At 38.8% G+C, this 14,957-nt stretch overlaps 1 long non-coding RNA gene across 1 annotated transcript in view; it reads left to right on the top strand.

Moving 5' to 3' along the window:
- LOC103349328 (uncharacterized) overlaps positions 1-10,426 on the top strand; it is a 29,906-nt gene extending 19,480 nt beyond the window's left edge. Inside the window, exons 3-4 of the long non-coding RNA XR_007921481.2 lie at positions 1,057-1,123; positions 10,067-10,426. This is a non-coding gene — a long non-coding RNA (uncharacterized lncRNA). The remainder of the gene's footprint in view (positions 1-1,056; positions 1,124-10,066) is intronic.
- The last annotated feature ends 4,531 nt before the right edge of the window (positions 10,427-14,957 follow it).

The following is a 14,957-nucleotide window of genomic DNA, read 5'->3' as shown; positions in this document are numbered from 1 at the left end:
ACATCTCTCTCTCTCTCTCTCTCTCTCTCTCTCTCTCTCCCCTTCTCTCTCTGTGTAACTGCTATTTTCAAGTGAAATAAATAAATCTTACAAAAAAAGATATTCTAGGGTGAGGGACCAGAGTTGTGGAAGAGCAGGTAAAGCTGCCATCTGTGATTCTAGCATTCTGTATGAGCACAAATTTCTGTCATGATCCACCTAATGGCCTGGGAAAAACAATAGAAGATGACTCAAGTATTTGGGCCCCTGCCATGAATGTGGGAGACCTGGGTAAATCTCCTGTCTCCTGGTTTCATCCTGGCCCAGTCCTGGTTGCTCTCTCTCCCTTTTTCCCTCCCTCTGATGTCCCTCTCTCTGTAACTTTGACTTTCAAATAAATACCTGCTTAAAAATGTTCAAGAATGGAATTTCATTAGTTTTTTATAACCTGCTTAAACTTTCAGTAGGTATAAATTAAGTATTAATTATGTCCCAAGCATTAAAGAATAAGTTGTGTGTGTTTGTGTGACTTGAAGACTAAACCCCAAGACATGAATCTGTATTTCCCAGCTGCTCATTTCCTTCAATACTTCTTGTAACTGGAAATATCTAAGAATACTTGATACTTTCCATTTATCAGTTGACCACTCAATTAGACACATAAAGCAATCACACCCTAAAAGAGAGGTGGGTTACAGTTAAATAGTTCTATAAATATTTGATTATCTTCTAATTTTAATACAATTTAGTCCTATTTCTTAGACAGGGTGCTCTAGCAGAGACAAGGTAAGTATACAATTATGGAATCATTAGAGCTTACAAGGATGTCCTAGCATGGTTATAAGGTCTGGCTTAGTTTTCTTTCTGAAGTTGCCCTTACATTCTCTTCAACACATGGTCCTATCTATTTGGCACTTGCCAACACCATTGGTTTTTTAATTGACTTTTATGCTTCAGGAAGGCATGATTGTCTCTGGTCTCTAACCTTCTAGGTACTGAGTTTTGTTGTAGACTTCAGGAACATTTTGAAAGTCCATGAAATACTTAAAATTATTCCTATTTTTTTCTTTCTGTCAGTGCATGGGCACCATTTTGAAAATGAATTATTGTTAAAAGTTGCTATTACCAACAAAGCATTTTAATGGTGAGTACCATGAAGTCATTAAAAAATGAGCAAGAATATGAGCAAAAGATTAAGGAGAAAAGATACTCAGTTAAGAACATGAACATTTGGAAGGGAAGGACTATTTCTCAAGCGGCCTGAATTCCTGGTGGATTCCATCCTACAGATGGACTTCACACAATAAAGGGAGTTTTGTTTTATCATTATTATTTTGTTTTCTTGAAAATTTTAACTGACATACAATTTGGTACAGTGGGGCAGTATAAGAATGCATGGTGATCAAATCAGGGTAATTCACTTGTTTTTTGCATCCTATATATTTTTTTTTTTGACAGGCAGAGTGGACAGTGAGAGAGAGAGACAGAGAGAAAGGTCTTCCTTTGCCGTTGCTTCACCCTCCAATGGCCACCGCGGCCGGCGCACTGGGGCCGGCGCACCGCGCTGATCCGTTGGCAGGAGCCAGGTACTTATCCTGGTCTCCCATGGGGTGCAGGGCCCAAGTACTTGGGCCATACTCCACTGCACTTCCCTGGCCACAGCAGAGAGCTGGCCTGGAAGAGGGGCAACCGGGACAGAATCCGGCGCACCGACCGGGACTAGAACCTGGTGTGCTGGCGCCGCAAGGCGGAGGATTAGCCTAGTGAGCCGCGGCGCTGGCCACATCCTATAGATTTTATGTCTAGTTTTACTAAAAGCAGTTATACATACTTTAATGTGAGGCTCACTTTCTCTGGCTTGCCTCAGATCCTATCATTCCATGATGCTTATCATTTGAGAGGTGAATTTATATTACCAATCTGGTCCCTGTGTGTAAATGCCTATTCCCCAATAATCTATTCATTGATGGAAATGGATATTGAGAATTAAAGGTGGATGAGTGAGATGGAAGAACAAAAATGTAAGACAGAGTCCCTGTTTCTTGTCCCTGTTTGCTACCAATTGAGTCAGATATGATTACATTCCTTGAACTTTCTTCTGATATATAGCAAGTATGTTGTAGATGTTTAAGCTTGGGTTGGTGTTGACCTGGGAAAGTGAAGATCTGGCACCTACCTGGATCCATCTTCATTCACTACAACACGTGTGCTTCCTGGTTAGCTCCAGTTATTTATCTTCTTAAATGACACTATTTTGTGTAAGTCCATAAGAGAAAGGATTAAGAGTTTTGTTTGAGGTCGTTGTTGTGGGGCTAACTTAAACTATCTGTAAATTTCCATTTAAGACCACCATTTAATTTGGAATAAAAAGTTTATTTTAAAGTTTAATTGTTCTATCCAGTGGAAACAGATTAAATGCACTCATTACTTTAATTGAAGTCCAGGTAAGAACACTGTTTCTCTTATTTTTCATATCTCAGTGTGTTTTAAATAAAGGAAATGTTGCATTAGAAAAAGTAGTTAACATGAAAGTTGCAGCTGGGAAAGGTGCCATGAAACCATCCGGTCTATTCATCTCCACAGCGATCTATTTCAAAAGTGCTTATCTCTGCTGCTATTATTACAATCGCAGAACATGACAGCATGCTGCAGATCAGAGATAAAACCGAAGGCTTCAGAGGCAGCTGGAAATAACACAGCTTAGAGTGTCATAGTCTCTATCCACCTTCCCCTCATCTCCAACAGCCAGTTCTAAAAAACATTGCAAGCAGAGAAAATGACGTTTGCTTTTGGCTTCTCTTACTACTCTTTCTTTACTCCCTCTTAGTGCTCTCTTTCAGCGTTGGCTCCCTTCTTCCCTCTGGTCCATGCATGTCTTATCTCCACTCCTACAGAATTCATATGCTTCCAGTTATACACTCCTTAATATCAGCATTATAAGTATTAGAGATGGCATTTTGAATACCACATGGTTTACTTCTTATTTGTGCTGCAATATTTTCCACATGTCCTTATCTACTTCCTACCATTCACTATTGCTCTCTGTACAGAACTTCTTTGCCTTGTGATTTTTTTGAATTAATACAACAGAAGTCACTAGCATTAGAAAATAAGGTAGAAGGGGTGTTTGCTTCCCTCCTTCCTTCCTTTGAGGCTACCAGTTGGCAGTAGTTACTGCCACAATCTGTATGTCTCCCCAAATCTGTGTCTTAAAGCTTTATCATAATGGTGGCTGATATTAAAAAGTGGGACCTTTTAGGAAGTCATGAGGGCTCCATCCTCCTAAACAGACTAGTGTCTTGTAAAATGACTGGAAGAAGAGCAGGCACTGTTGTGTAGTAGGTTAAGCTACAGCTTGAGGTGTTCTCATTCCATATTGGAATCCTTGGTTTGAGTCCTGGGTCCTCCACTTCCTATTTAGCTTCCCGCTAATACACACCCTAGAAAGCAGCAGATGACAGCTCAAATTCTGGAGTTCCTGCCACACGTATGGAAGATCTAGTTGGACTTCTATAGTCCTGACTTCAGCATGGGTGTTACAGGCATTTGGGGAGTGAACTAACAAACGGAAGATTTTTCTGTCTCTATTGGTCTGCCTTTCACATAATAAATATTTGTTAATAATAAAGGACTCAAAAGGAATAGTTAAGGTTCTTATTTGCCCTTCTGCCCTATTTTTTGCAGCATTCAGACCCTTTGCCTTGTGTCTCTTATGCCATCTATGCTGAATGGACCTTCATTAGGCACCAAATGACAATGTCTTTACCTTGTACTTCTTGCCCTCATGAATTGTAAGAAATAAATGTTCTGTTGTTCACAAATTAGCCAGTCTATGGTATTGTTTTTACACCCACAAAAACAGACTATGACAGTTGCATTCTTCTTCTGAAAGTCACAATTCTTATCCAGTGGTCTCTCTGTCTATCTCTATCTCTATCTCTATCTCTATCTCTATCTCTATCTCTATCTCTATCTCTATCTCTATCTCTATCTCTATCTCTATCTCACTTTCTCTTTGCCCAGTTCTGGTAACTTCTCTCCTTCCCCAAACCCTCTAGGCCATACCAGTGGTGTGGCTTCACACTTTTGTTAGTCCTGTGATGACCAACACCTTGGTTATCGTTAAGACAGTATATGCTTTTGTTAGTAATCTCTTCATTAAACTTGTGTTGACTGTCATTAAAGAGTACTACCAATATATTTCCCATCTCTTAATTTATATCTCTGAACATAAATGAGAAGTCTTGGTTGCCAGATATCCCTTAAATACCAGAATTTGGTGCTCTCATTTTATCTTATTTCTCCTCCAAAGTCACCTTCTATGAGACTTTCAGAATACTCTCTATATACAGTAATATTCCTGATCAGTCCACATCTGCTCACCCCACTATACTTTCTTTGTGATGATTGTCATCTACTTACATCAACTCTTTCCAACTCAAGTATATACTCATGAGGCAAGTGTTGTGTCTTCTTGTTATTTATGGAGGCTCAACCTCACCATCCAGGACAGTGTCCAGAATGCAGTTGCACTTAATGAAGAACTCCGCTTCCTTTTTTTTTTTTTCCAAAGTACGGTTAACTCCTTTTTATTTATTTTATGTATTTTTAAATTTATTTAAGGTATGCATATTTCATGCATTTCATAGACACGGATTTAGGAACATAGTGCTTCTTCCCACCCAACCTCCCCTCTGCCCATGCTCCCACCCTTCTTCCTCAACTCTCTCCTATTGACTCCTTTTTAAATTGCCCCTTTTAAAGAGGAACTCCAGGTGGGCAATGCTTGACCTGAGAATCATAAGGCAGCATGGATTGCACTATGCTCTGTAGGTTCTAGCTGTGTTGAGTAGGCTCCAGATTTCTAAAACCCTGAGCTGCATGTATGTGATTCCCACATGGATAGGGCCAGACATGGCATTGCCATTCTACAAATGTTAAAACTTTATGTTCCATAATGCTGTAGAAAATGAGAATTTGTACTATTTTACTTTAAAATTGATGATTCTCAAGATGAATGTGAATGTAAAGTGAGACAGAAAAAATGAACTATATTTCAGAGTAGAGTGGGAAGTACAGGGTTATTTCACATTGTCACATTATCTTAATGGACTCCCTGTCTTCCTCTCCCTAGATGTACCTACATTTTCATTAGTTGTATGTGCATTGCAAGAGTAGCCTCTGACTCCTTACTCTACTTCTCCTGACTTTCCCCTACCGTGGATGCCTGAACTTACCTCCCATCCACCTGCTCTTCCAGCTTCCTGTGCCCATCACAATCTTTGTGAGACTAACAGTTAGTCACCTACTATTCATCTCCTTTTTGCTTTTCTCTTTGATTTCCAAAACGGTCAGAGAAAGGACAGTAAAGTCTGTAATTTGAGAACAACATCCTCAAGGTAAGGCAGGGACAAGTCTGGATAATAGCCCTGTGAGTGACCAGAGGCAGTGTGTGTGTATTTATAAGAGTCCCGTGTATTTTTAACCAGCAGGCATCAAGGTCTATAACCACATTTTTCTAGGGGCTGTACTCAGCCCTGTGCCAACCACACTAAAAAGCCTATAAATAACTTGGATCAGAGGAAATTGGAAAATGATGACTACACAAATACAAGGAGAATTTTTATGTTTTTCAAAACCCAAATGGCATTGACAGTTCGTTTCTCCTTGGTCATAAGGCACCATTCCGTAGAGAGCTATTAGAACTTTGTGATAGGGTGAGAACAGTCAGAGGCAGGAAAGGACAAGTTGCACAGTCCAGCCACTGTTGTGAAATTTGGTTTTCCCTCCCGCTTTTTTTTTTTTAATGATTTATTTATTTATTTGAAAGTAAGAATTGAGGGCCGGCACCGTGGCTCACTTGGCTAATCCTCTGCCTGCAGAGCAGGAATCCCATATGGGCGCCGGGTTCTAGTCCTGGTTGCTCTTCTTCCAGTCCAGCTCTCTGCTGTGGTCCGGGAAGGCAGTGGAGGATGGCTTAAGTGCTTGGGCCCTGCACCCGCGTGGGAGACCAGGAGGAAGCACCTGGCTCCTGGCTTCGGATCAGCACAGTCACCGGCCGTGGCGGCCATTTTGGGGGTGAACCAACAAAAGGAAGACTTTTCTCTCTGTCTCTCCCTCTCACTGTCTGTAACTCTACCTGTCAAATAAATAAATAAATAATCTTAAAAAAAAAAGTAAGCATTGAGAGAGAGAAAGAGAGAGAGAGAGATTGTCTTTCTACTGGTTCGGTGTTTAGATTACAGCAGCCAGCAATGGATCAGGCCAAAGCCAGAAGCCAGGAGCTTCATCCTGGTCTCCCATATAGGTGGCAGTGGCCAAAACACTTGGGCCATCTTTCACTGCTTTTCCCAGGCCATTAACAAGGAGACGGATAGGAAATAGAGGAGCTTGGATATGAACTGGTGCCCCTATGTGATGCCAACATCACAGGTAGTAGCTTTATGAGCTATGAGGTATATCACAAATCCAGTCCCTTTTCTCTTCTACATTTTTTCAATATTCCACTTATATACTAGAAATGCATTCATTTCCGCTGTGATATTTGTCAAGTGTGCTAACCAGGTGAATTCTCAGTATAATATAGGGACTAATTATTGCCCTATGTTAGCACATGGAAGGGTTAATGATTTAAAAGCATAATAGAACAAATACATCTTGTATTCATATTTTGGCTAGGTGTAAGAAGTGAAATATATGTATTGTTGGAAGGAGGAGATTTTTGACATCATGAATGGTGGTATTTATTTTATGCCACATGAAACTTGAATTGCTGCTGGGTGGAAAATGCTTGATGTCTAAGAAAGTCATCATGAATGGTTTTACTATTTAGAATTCTTGACTTGGTGATGACTAAAGAAATGAGCAATATTTCTATTATAACGAACAATCATCCATTTTGAACACAAATCAATAGATGCAGGATCTTGGACACCTACACTACACTGCTCTGACTTCCCCTAATACCTCTTTTATTTCTAATACCTTGGCCAGTGGATAGAAACACACACACACACATACACGAATCTGAGAACTCAGGTACAAATATTTTGGAAACAGTATTAGGGTAGCCCTTTGAATATAAATTTTTCTTATGGTTTATAGAAACTATATGTATATTAAAATATTAACCCATATGCTATCTGTATTTCTGGAATACTTTGTGTCTTGTTATCATGTAAGATATCTTTTATTACAAAATATGTAGTTTTTTATTTATAATGTAATTTTATTTAACCATATAATTTGTGGGCTTCCTTTCCACAACAAAATGGCTGTAATTTCTCTAAATGTTACTTTTATAATGACTTTCTTTCCATTAAAAGTTTCAATTATTTCAATATTTAAGTATTTCTGTGAGGCCTTCCTTTTCTGATTTGTAATATTTACCTCCTTTATTAGCCCTTACAAAGCCAAATATGTACTAATAATTAATGTATTACTAAGCAAATGAATATGCAGATGAAAGCATTGTAGACATCAATATAGATGTATATACTGAAACTAGGACACTGACATTTACTTGTGATGATTTTTAAGTTATTTAATGCAAACTGTGATGGTTGACTTTATTAAGAACACTATACATTCTTTGTTTCAAAAGAAAATAAAAAAGGCTTAACCTTAGTCAAAATGATTTTTTTTAATTTCGAAAGAAAATGGATGCAGTGATGTGTAACTAAGTCTGAGTGATATTTTCAGGATTAAAAATATTCATTAATAATGGGAGAAGGACTTCCTTGCATAAGAATGAATTAGTGCCCCTTCCTGAGATGTGGAGTCTGCCTTTTGTAACATGCCTCAGTGCATTTGATCTGCTTACAGTATGATGCTGCTCAAAGCAGGAATAAGAAGTCTATTCCTTTTAAGCCCCAGCATTCCCAGGTCACAGAGAAAACTAGAGACTATCTTTAGTTTATAAATAAGATTAAAAAATAAATCAACCTCAGATACTGGATGCACTAGTAAACTTAAATACGGGCACACAGCTTATAACTTGGTTGCCACATAAAAGCCCATGGACTTTTTAATTATTTAGATTTCACTATTAAAGCCCAATACTTTTGAGTTCAAGAATTGAAATCCTTGAAAGTCCTTTACATTCCCCTTGGAAGTATTACATATAAAACCATAATCATTTAATAAAAATAATGATGGTAGCTAACATTTATTGAGGGCTTAAGATGTACAAGAAACTCTTCTAAGCATTAGTGTTATCTCCTTTAATCCTTACAATAACCCAATGAGGTAGGTATTACTATCATCCTATTTTACAGATAAGGGAACAAGGATCTCTTTCTTGCTATTAAGTAACTACCCAGAGTCAAAGTTGGTGTGTGATGGTGCAAGGATTCTGTCCTGACATTTTACTTAATTGAACACCTATATTGATATAACCAATAGATCACACAATGGGAAAAATGGAGTTGGCATTCTTACCCTGCTGTTAGCAACTAACACAGTTCCATTGTGGAAGCGGAGGCTAAAGAGGAGGCACACAAGTGGAAACTGGATGGAAGACTGAGCAGTTTCAGGACCAGAAATGGGGCAGGAGGACCAAACATTTTGTAGTTTGTACAGTTTTATTCCAGCACCACCTTAGAGTATCCATTATGATTTCCAGAATATGCAAGTCCTCTTGAAATATTCAGGATTTCCTTTGAAGTTCTTTGCTCTGTACCAGGGAGAGCCTGGATGCGCTTCTGTGGAATGCTGCCATTCCTCTCTCTGTGTTTTCTTTGTTGCTTTGGTCATGGAATCACATCTCAGAGCCTTCCCACCTAGAGGGTTGCTAAGATCACTGTGCATGCAACTCTCAGCTTAGTCAAGGAAGTGGCCTTTTATTGTCCAACAAAATATAAACAATATCAGAACTCAGGATGCTAAGAGTTAGAATATAGCCAAATGGATAGAGCTCTTTTGCCCTCATGAGTGTTAGAGAAATATATTTAAAAAACAGGCAGCTGGAAAAAAAAGTAGTTAATTCAGGACAATTTCAAAGCATTTGTTTATTCTCTCTCTTTTTGTTGTCTTCTACGTGGATAAAGTAGATCACAAGAGTTATTTTCTCCTATTCTGCAGGGGTGAAGGAATCAGAATCATGGTTTTTGCAGGACTGTGGCTGGCATCCCTTTCCCATTTCTGCTGGATCTATACTGATAGATCCAAAGACGACCTGTTCTAGGTCCTAGCTGTACTTAGAGAATATATACCACATAATCAAGCAAGCTGAACTTGATCACAGGATTCACACATCAAATGTCAATTCCTTTGAGAGAGTGGGCAGCAAATTCTGACTTTGCCAGTTTATATAAGGAAATACTGGCCACTAAAAGGCACCCCAAAAAACTTCCTGTTGATACAAGAGGAATACTCATAACTAATTTCTAGAGAAGAGGGGATGGTGTGATATTGCCTAAAAGGAAGGTCCTGATCTTACATAGGGAAACTTGGGCATTCAAGCTCTTACTGAGTGACCAATCTCTCCTTCTCTCTCTAACACACACACACACACACACACACACACACATATCAGAAAAGTGAGAAAAGGGTCTGCTTATGCCATGGTCATATTAGTCTCTGATTCTAAAACACAACCCAGATTCTCTGGCAGTTAAGAATGTGTCCTACAGTCAACTGTATTCTTTTGTTTGTACAGAGAAGCAGAAGCTGGAAATGGCTTGTTAAAATAGCTCTGAGCTTCAGGGGTCCTAAACAGCTCACATCAAACAACAATTTGGTAGTTAAGGGTAAATAAATCAGCAATTCATAGATTATACTGCCCTTAACGAAGATGTGAGTTTACAGAAGTTCACTGGGCATTGGTGTTTTGGGACATCCCCAAGCCCTGAGCACTGAAAGATTAATCAGGATATTTAGAAACTAAAACCTGCCTGAGTGTTTACAGCAGTCATGCAAAGTGCTTCTTTTGTTTAGAAGGTTTTGGATGGAAAGTGTGGAGTCTGTTTATTATATTTTGTTATTTGCCACATCTATTCAATGACCCAAATGCTCCATTTCATGCAATTTAATTTCAGACCAAATGCCGTTAACTATCTGAGAATGACTTTTCCTGATTTTTCCACAGTTTCCAATTGAAGCTGTAATAGATCCTTATTCCAAGTCTCTAACCAGGTACTGTGAGAAATCACCATGCTTCGCTGTGGGAGAGAGAACAGAGGGGATGCTGAAGCAGTGCCTTTGGAAGCTTCTATCAATGAAAGGAGATGATAAAAATAAGCAGTTATGGGAAGCAGTATAAAGTACATTAAAAAAGAAACAGTGGTCATTGCAATTCAATAGCCAAATCCACAGAAAAAAGGAAAATAGCAAAAAGCTTATCCTCAGTGTTCAGAGAGTTTGCTGATGGCTTTGTAGATGATGCTCCTTTGGAGCATTACAACACAGAGCCAGGCCAGAATTTAGAAACGTGTGTGTGGTGGGCACTACAATAAAAAGACTAACTCTCATGTTAAAACAATGAAGGTACCTCTCCTAAGATAAAGAGAGGTTCTGATAATTTATTTATTTTGAAGGCTTTAATATCTCATCAAAAATATATGATGAATTAATTTATAAATAATGAATAAAAAGAGGTTGGATGTTTTTTAAATTTTACTTATTTTATTTGAAAGACAGAGAGAATGAGAGAGAGAGAGAGAGAGAGAGAGAGAGAGAGATTTTCCAACTTGCTGGTTCACTCTTCAAATGATTGGAAGAGCCAGGGCTAGGCCAGACCAAAGTCAGGGGCCTGGGACTCAATCAGTCTCCCAAGTGGGTAGCAGGCACCCAAGTATTTGAGTATCACTGCTATCTTCAAGGTTGCACATTAACAAGAAGCTGGAATCAGAAGTAGAGCTAGACTTTAACCATCACTCAGTTAAGGAGTATAGGCAATGCCCACCCTTGCAGAAGGGATTTTTCTTTGTTCTGTTTTCTAAGATTTTATGATCTTAAGAACAATTTTAAGATCAGAAGTTTTGGAAATGGAAATGGAAACTTAGGAACAAGTTGCTATATGACCAAAGTAATATGAGTAGATAACATCTAGAGGGTATGGTGGGGAGTTGGATCACCTGGCTCATGACTTGTTCTGCGTAGTTGAAGTTGGAAGCTTATTTTCCCAAAGCTTTCAAAACTCCCCATTTCATTTATTTTATTATAGGTACAGAGGTTGCTACATTAAGGGTAAGATCTGGTTGTCCCCTCCTCCTCTTTCTCTTATTAGTCAATGGTACCTCCATGGTCATCTTGAATTCTTTTTTTCTTTTAAATATTTATTTATTTATTTGAAAGTCAGAGTTACAGAGAGAGAGAAGTAGATACAGAGAGAAAGAGAGGTCTTCCATCTTCTGGTTCACCTCCAATTGGCCACAATGTCTGTAGCTGTAGCAACCCGAAGCCAGGAGCTAGGAGCTTCTTCCAGGTCTCCTACGTGGGTGCAGGGGCCCAAGGACTTGGGCCATCTTCTACTGCTTTCCCAGGCCATAGCAGAGAGCTGGATGGGAAGTGGAACAGCCGGGTCTCAAACCAGCAGCTATATGGGATGCTGACACTGCAGGAAGCAGCTTTACCTGCGACACCACAGTGCCAGCCCCTATCTTGGACTCTTAAAAATTTAAATTCCATAAACAAGAGTGTCAATTTGATAAGTCAACAACAGGAGTCACTGTGCACTTACTCCTCATGTAGGATCTTTGTCCTTAGTGTGCTGTACATTGAGATTTAATGCTATAACTAGTACTCAAACAGTATTTTTCACTTTATGTTTCTGTGTGGGAGCAAACTGTTGAAATCTTTACTTAATGTATGCTAAACTGATCTTCTGTATATAAAGAGAATCAAAAATGAATCATGATGTGAATGGAAGGGGAGAGGGAGTGGGAAAGGGGAGGGTTGTGAGTGGGAGGGACGTTATGGGGGGGAAGCCATTGTAATCTATAAGCTGTACTTTGGAAATTTATATTCATTAAGTAAAAGTTAAAAAATTTAAATTCCACACATAAAAGGACTCTACTGGCAACTTAGAAATATAACATTTTTTCTCTTCAATTCTTGCTGACCTTGGAATGCAGAAAGTGTAGATGTCTGATTGAATCTTTCTCCTGCACATGCCTGACAAGGGTGTCTATTGTCACTTCAGGTATGGATAAATTCTAACTCAGGATTTCAGCGATTTTTGTAAGTTGCATTGTTTTGTTTGTTTATTTGTTTTACTTTTTAATCTGGAGAGCTCAGCCACTGAAACTTTTTTTTTTTTTTTGACAGGCAGAGTGGATAGTGGGAGAGAGAGACAGAGAGAAAGGTCTTCGTTTTGCCATTGGTTCAACACTGAAACTATTTTATTGTTATGACCCTCCCAATCATTCTGAAATTTCCAAGGTATGTATGGATGTAAGTAAATTTCAAAGCTTATGCATTCTCTTGGTAATTCTATACATCTTGTTTCAGGTATTTTAAAAGAAGACTACATAATAGCAGAGAAGCAAGTTCTGACACTTCAATGAGATCTGCTTGATTTGGTGCCTACTCTATAAGATTTTCCAAGGAAGTGGCTGCATAAAGCCAAGTAATTCAGGTACAGAGAGTCCTTGTTCTGACTCCAGTGGACTTGGTGAATCCCCTTGTTGGAAATGCCATGACGGATAGCACTGTGAGCTCTGTTCTTCAAATAATCTATAAATAACTTAAAATTCTTTCAAAGCACACTTCTTAGAAGGAATATGGGATTTTGTCATTGCTTGACTTCTCTGACAACAAGAATCGCTATTGTCTTCTGGTAGTAGACTTTTCAGTGAAATAGTGGGCCCTGCCTGGTATCATGGTCTATTTACTGCATTTGTAGAAGAAAGCTTGATGTGCATCAGGTTTATCTATTTTTCATGAAAGAGAATGACATACTCAAACTAGCACCTGAGGCTAGGATAAGTATTTGCAAGCACATCATCAAAGCTTCTGCCAAGTTTTCCTAGCTCTCAGCCCACATTTTCTATTATATGACATTGTCCATTGTAGCCATTGTATATAGCTTCTGACCTATCCAACACCACATTGTGGGTAACATAGGTACAGGTCTTAGGAATTTTTGATATCAAATATATCCAAATCCCTTTCTACTATCTATGGACACCAGAATTCGGATGTTATCACTTCATCAGTTTGGGTCAACCATTTTTCCATTTGTTTGGTTATCTGAGCCACTGTAAGGTCTATACCTCTCAACTCTTTTTTTTGGCCTTTAATAGTATTTCTGTTGGTGTGCATTCTCCTCAGCACCAGGTACTGTGCTAGGACTCAATAAGCAAAAATAGACAGGGAAGCTCCATTTGGTATTTCTTACTGTGATACAAACTACTACTGTGATCCAAACTCCTTTATTTCTGAGATGCAGGGGGCTCTTGCTATCCTTTAATTGGATTGAGGGTTCAAAATCCCTTATATAATTTCCTATTTACAAACATTTTTACAAATCTCCGAGGCAATAGAAATACATGTTAGATTTTAGTTGATCTTCAAGCCTATGTCTTTCCTTGTGTTATTGGGGAACACAAAATGTGTTTTCCTGTATAGACTGCATCACTCAAACAAAAATGATCTTTGTAGGGATAACATTTTCCTAACATTGTGATTCTGAACCCAGGTATGGGGGTGGCTGAGGTATTAGAATCATGTTTAGAGCTTTTCAAATTTTATTTCTTATCCCAATTCTGTCATTTTTCTTTGTATAAATGTTAGAAAACAGATTTGTGTCACGATGAGAAGGTCAGACCTTTCAGGCCAGGTGATCAGTTGGAGTGTAGCAGAAAAGGAGACAGGGAAACGAGGCTGACACTCAGTTAGGTGTCTGGGTTGCTGGGTGCAAAGTGACACAGGTTACTGAGCTGTAGAACATGAGAGGAGAAGCAGGCTTCAGAGAATGTACATGAAAGGGTTTGGTATTGTCTAGTTGAAGGAAAGTCCAGGTATATCTACTTTCTGCGGAGTATGTTTCCTCATGTCTTAAGTTTTTCACATCCTGCTCACTGGGGACCAGTATCATTTAGTTAGCAATCACAGACACTTCCATTTTCTGATTCAGGAAATATACTTCTGGTGCTGATTCTGCTCCTAACTGCTACTATCCAATTCCAAACAATGCTGGCACTTCAAGAGTATGACCTATTTGAAACTTTTCCAGTGACGTTTCAATCTGCAAAATGATGAGAATGATGAGCAAGTCAAGGCCAAGGGCAGAGCACAGCGTCGGGCCCCTGGAGATCTATTTTCAAGTTAATGCTGATCTGTTGATTAGAACTCTTTTATGTGGTCACTCAGCTAGTTCACATTTATATATATATAAATTATATATATATTATATATAGTTATATATATTATATATAAATTATATATATTATATATAATTTATATATAATATATGATTAGTATAGCCAAGAGTGAGAATACAGGTATTGTGTGCTTTCGGCATTCCCTTTTGGCATTCCTATCTAGTATCAATGTCAAAAGCTATTTCATAGGACAATAGTACTAATGTATGGGAATCTCATGGTAAAGGCAATGAAGGAGTGTAGACAGATCTGACACTGAAGTCAAAGGTGGTGGACATGCTCCCCCTGCACTGAGAACAGGAGAAGAGAGTTCTATGGAATGTCCTTTCTGGAATCAAATACTAACACATTGGGACTATGAATTGATTGGCTGTTAATTGGGGTGTTCATATTAAGTACATCAGAAGGTCAGAGGAAAGCAAAAGTCTTATTTCTCTAGACCCCTTATCAGTCACTCAAATCAGACAGGGACTGAGCCTCACTGTATAAGGCACACTTTCAGTATTGTGGGGAGAAGAGGTTTGTTCTCAGCACTTACCCACAATCCAGTGAAGGAAGGTAAGAGCCCTTTTAACCTGAATAGAGGATGAATGCACATGTGGGTGCCCTGTAAAAATATTAGTAGAGCTTCTCTATTAAGGAAGGGATGCATAG

The sequence above is a fragment of the Oryctolagus cuniculus genome, chromosome 10 (genome assembly GCF_964237555.1).
Source record: "Oryctolagus cuniculus chromosome 10, mOryCun1.1, whole genome shotgun sequence".
Lineage (NCBI taxonomy): Eukaryota > Metazoa > Chordata > Mammalia > Lagomorpha > Leporidae > Oryctolagus > Oryctolagus cuniculus.
The sequence above is the reverse complement of the archived record's forward strand: the minus strand, read 5'-3'. Positions and strand labels throughout refer to the sequence as shown.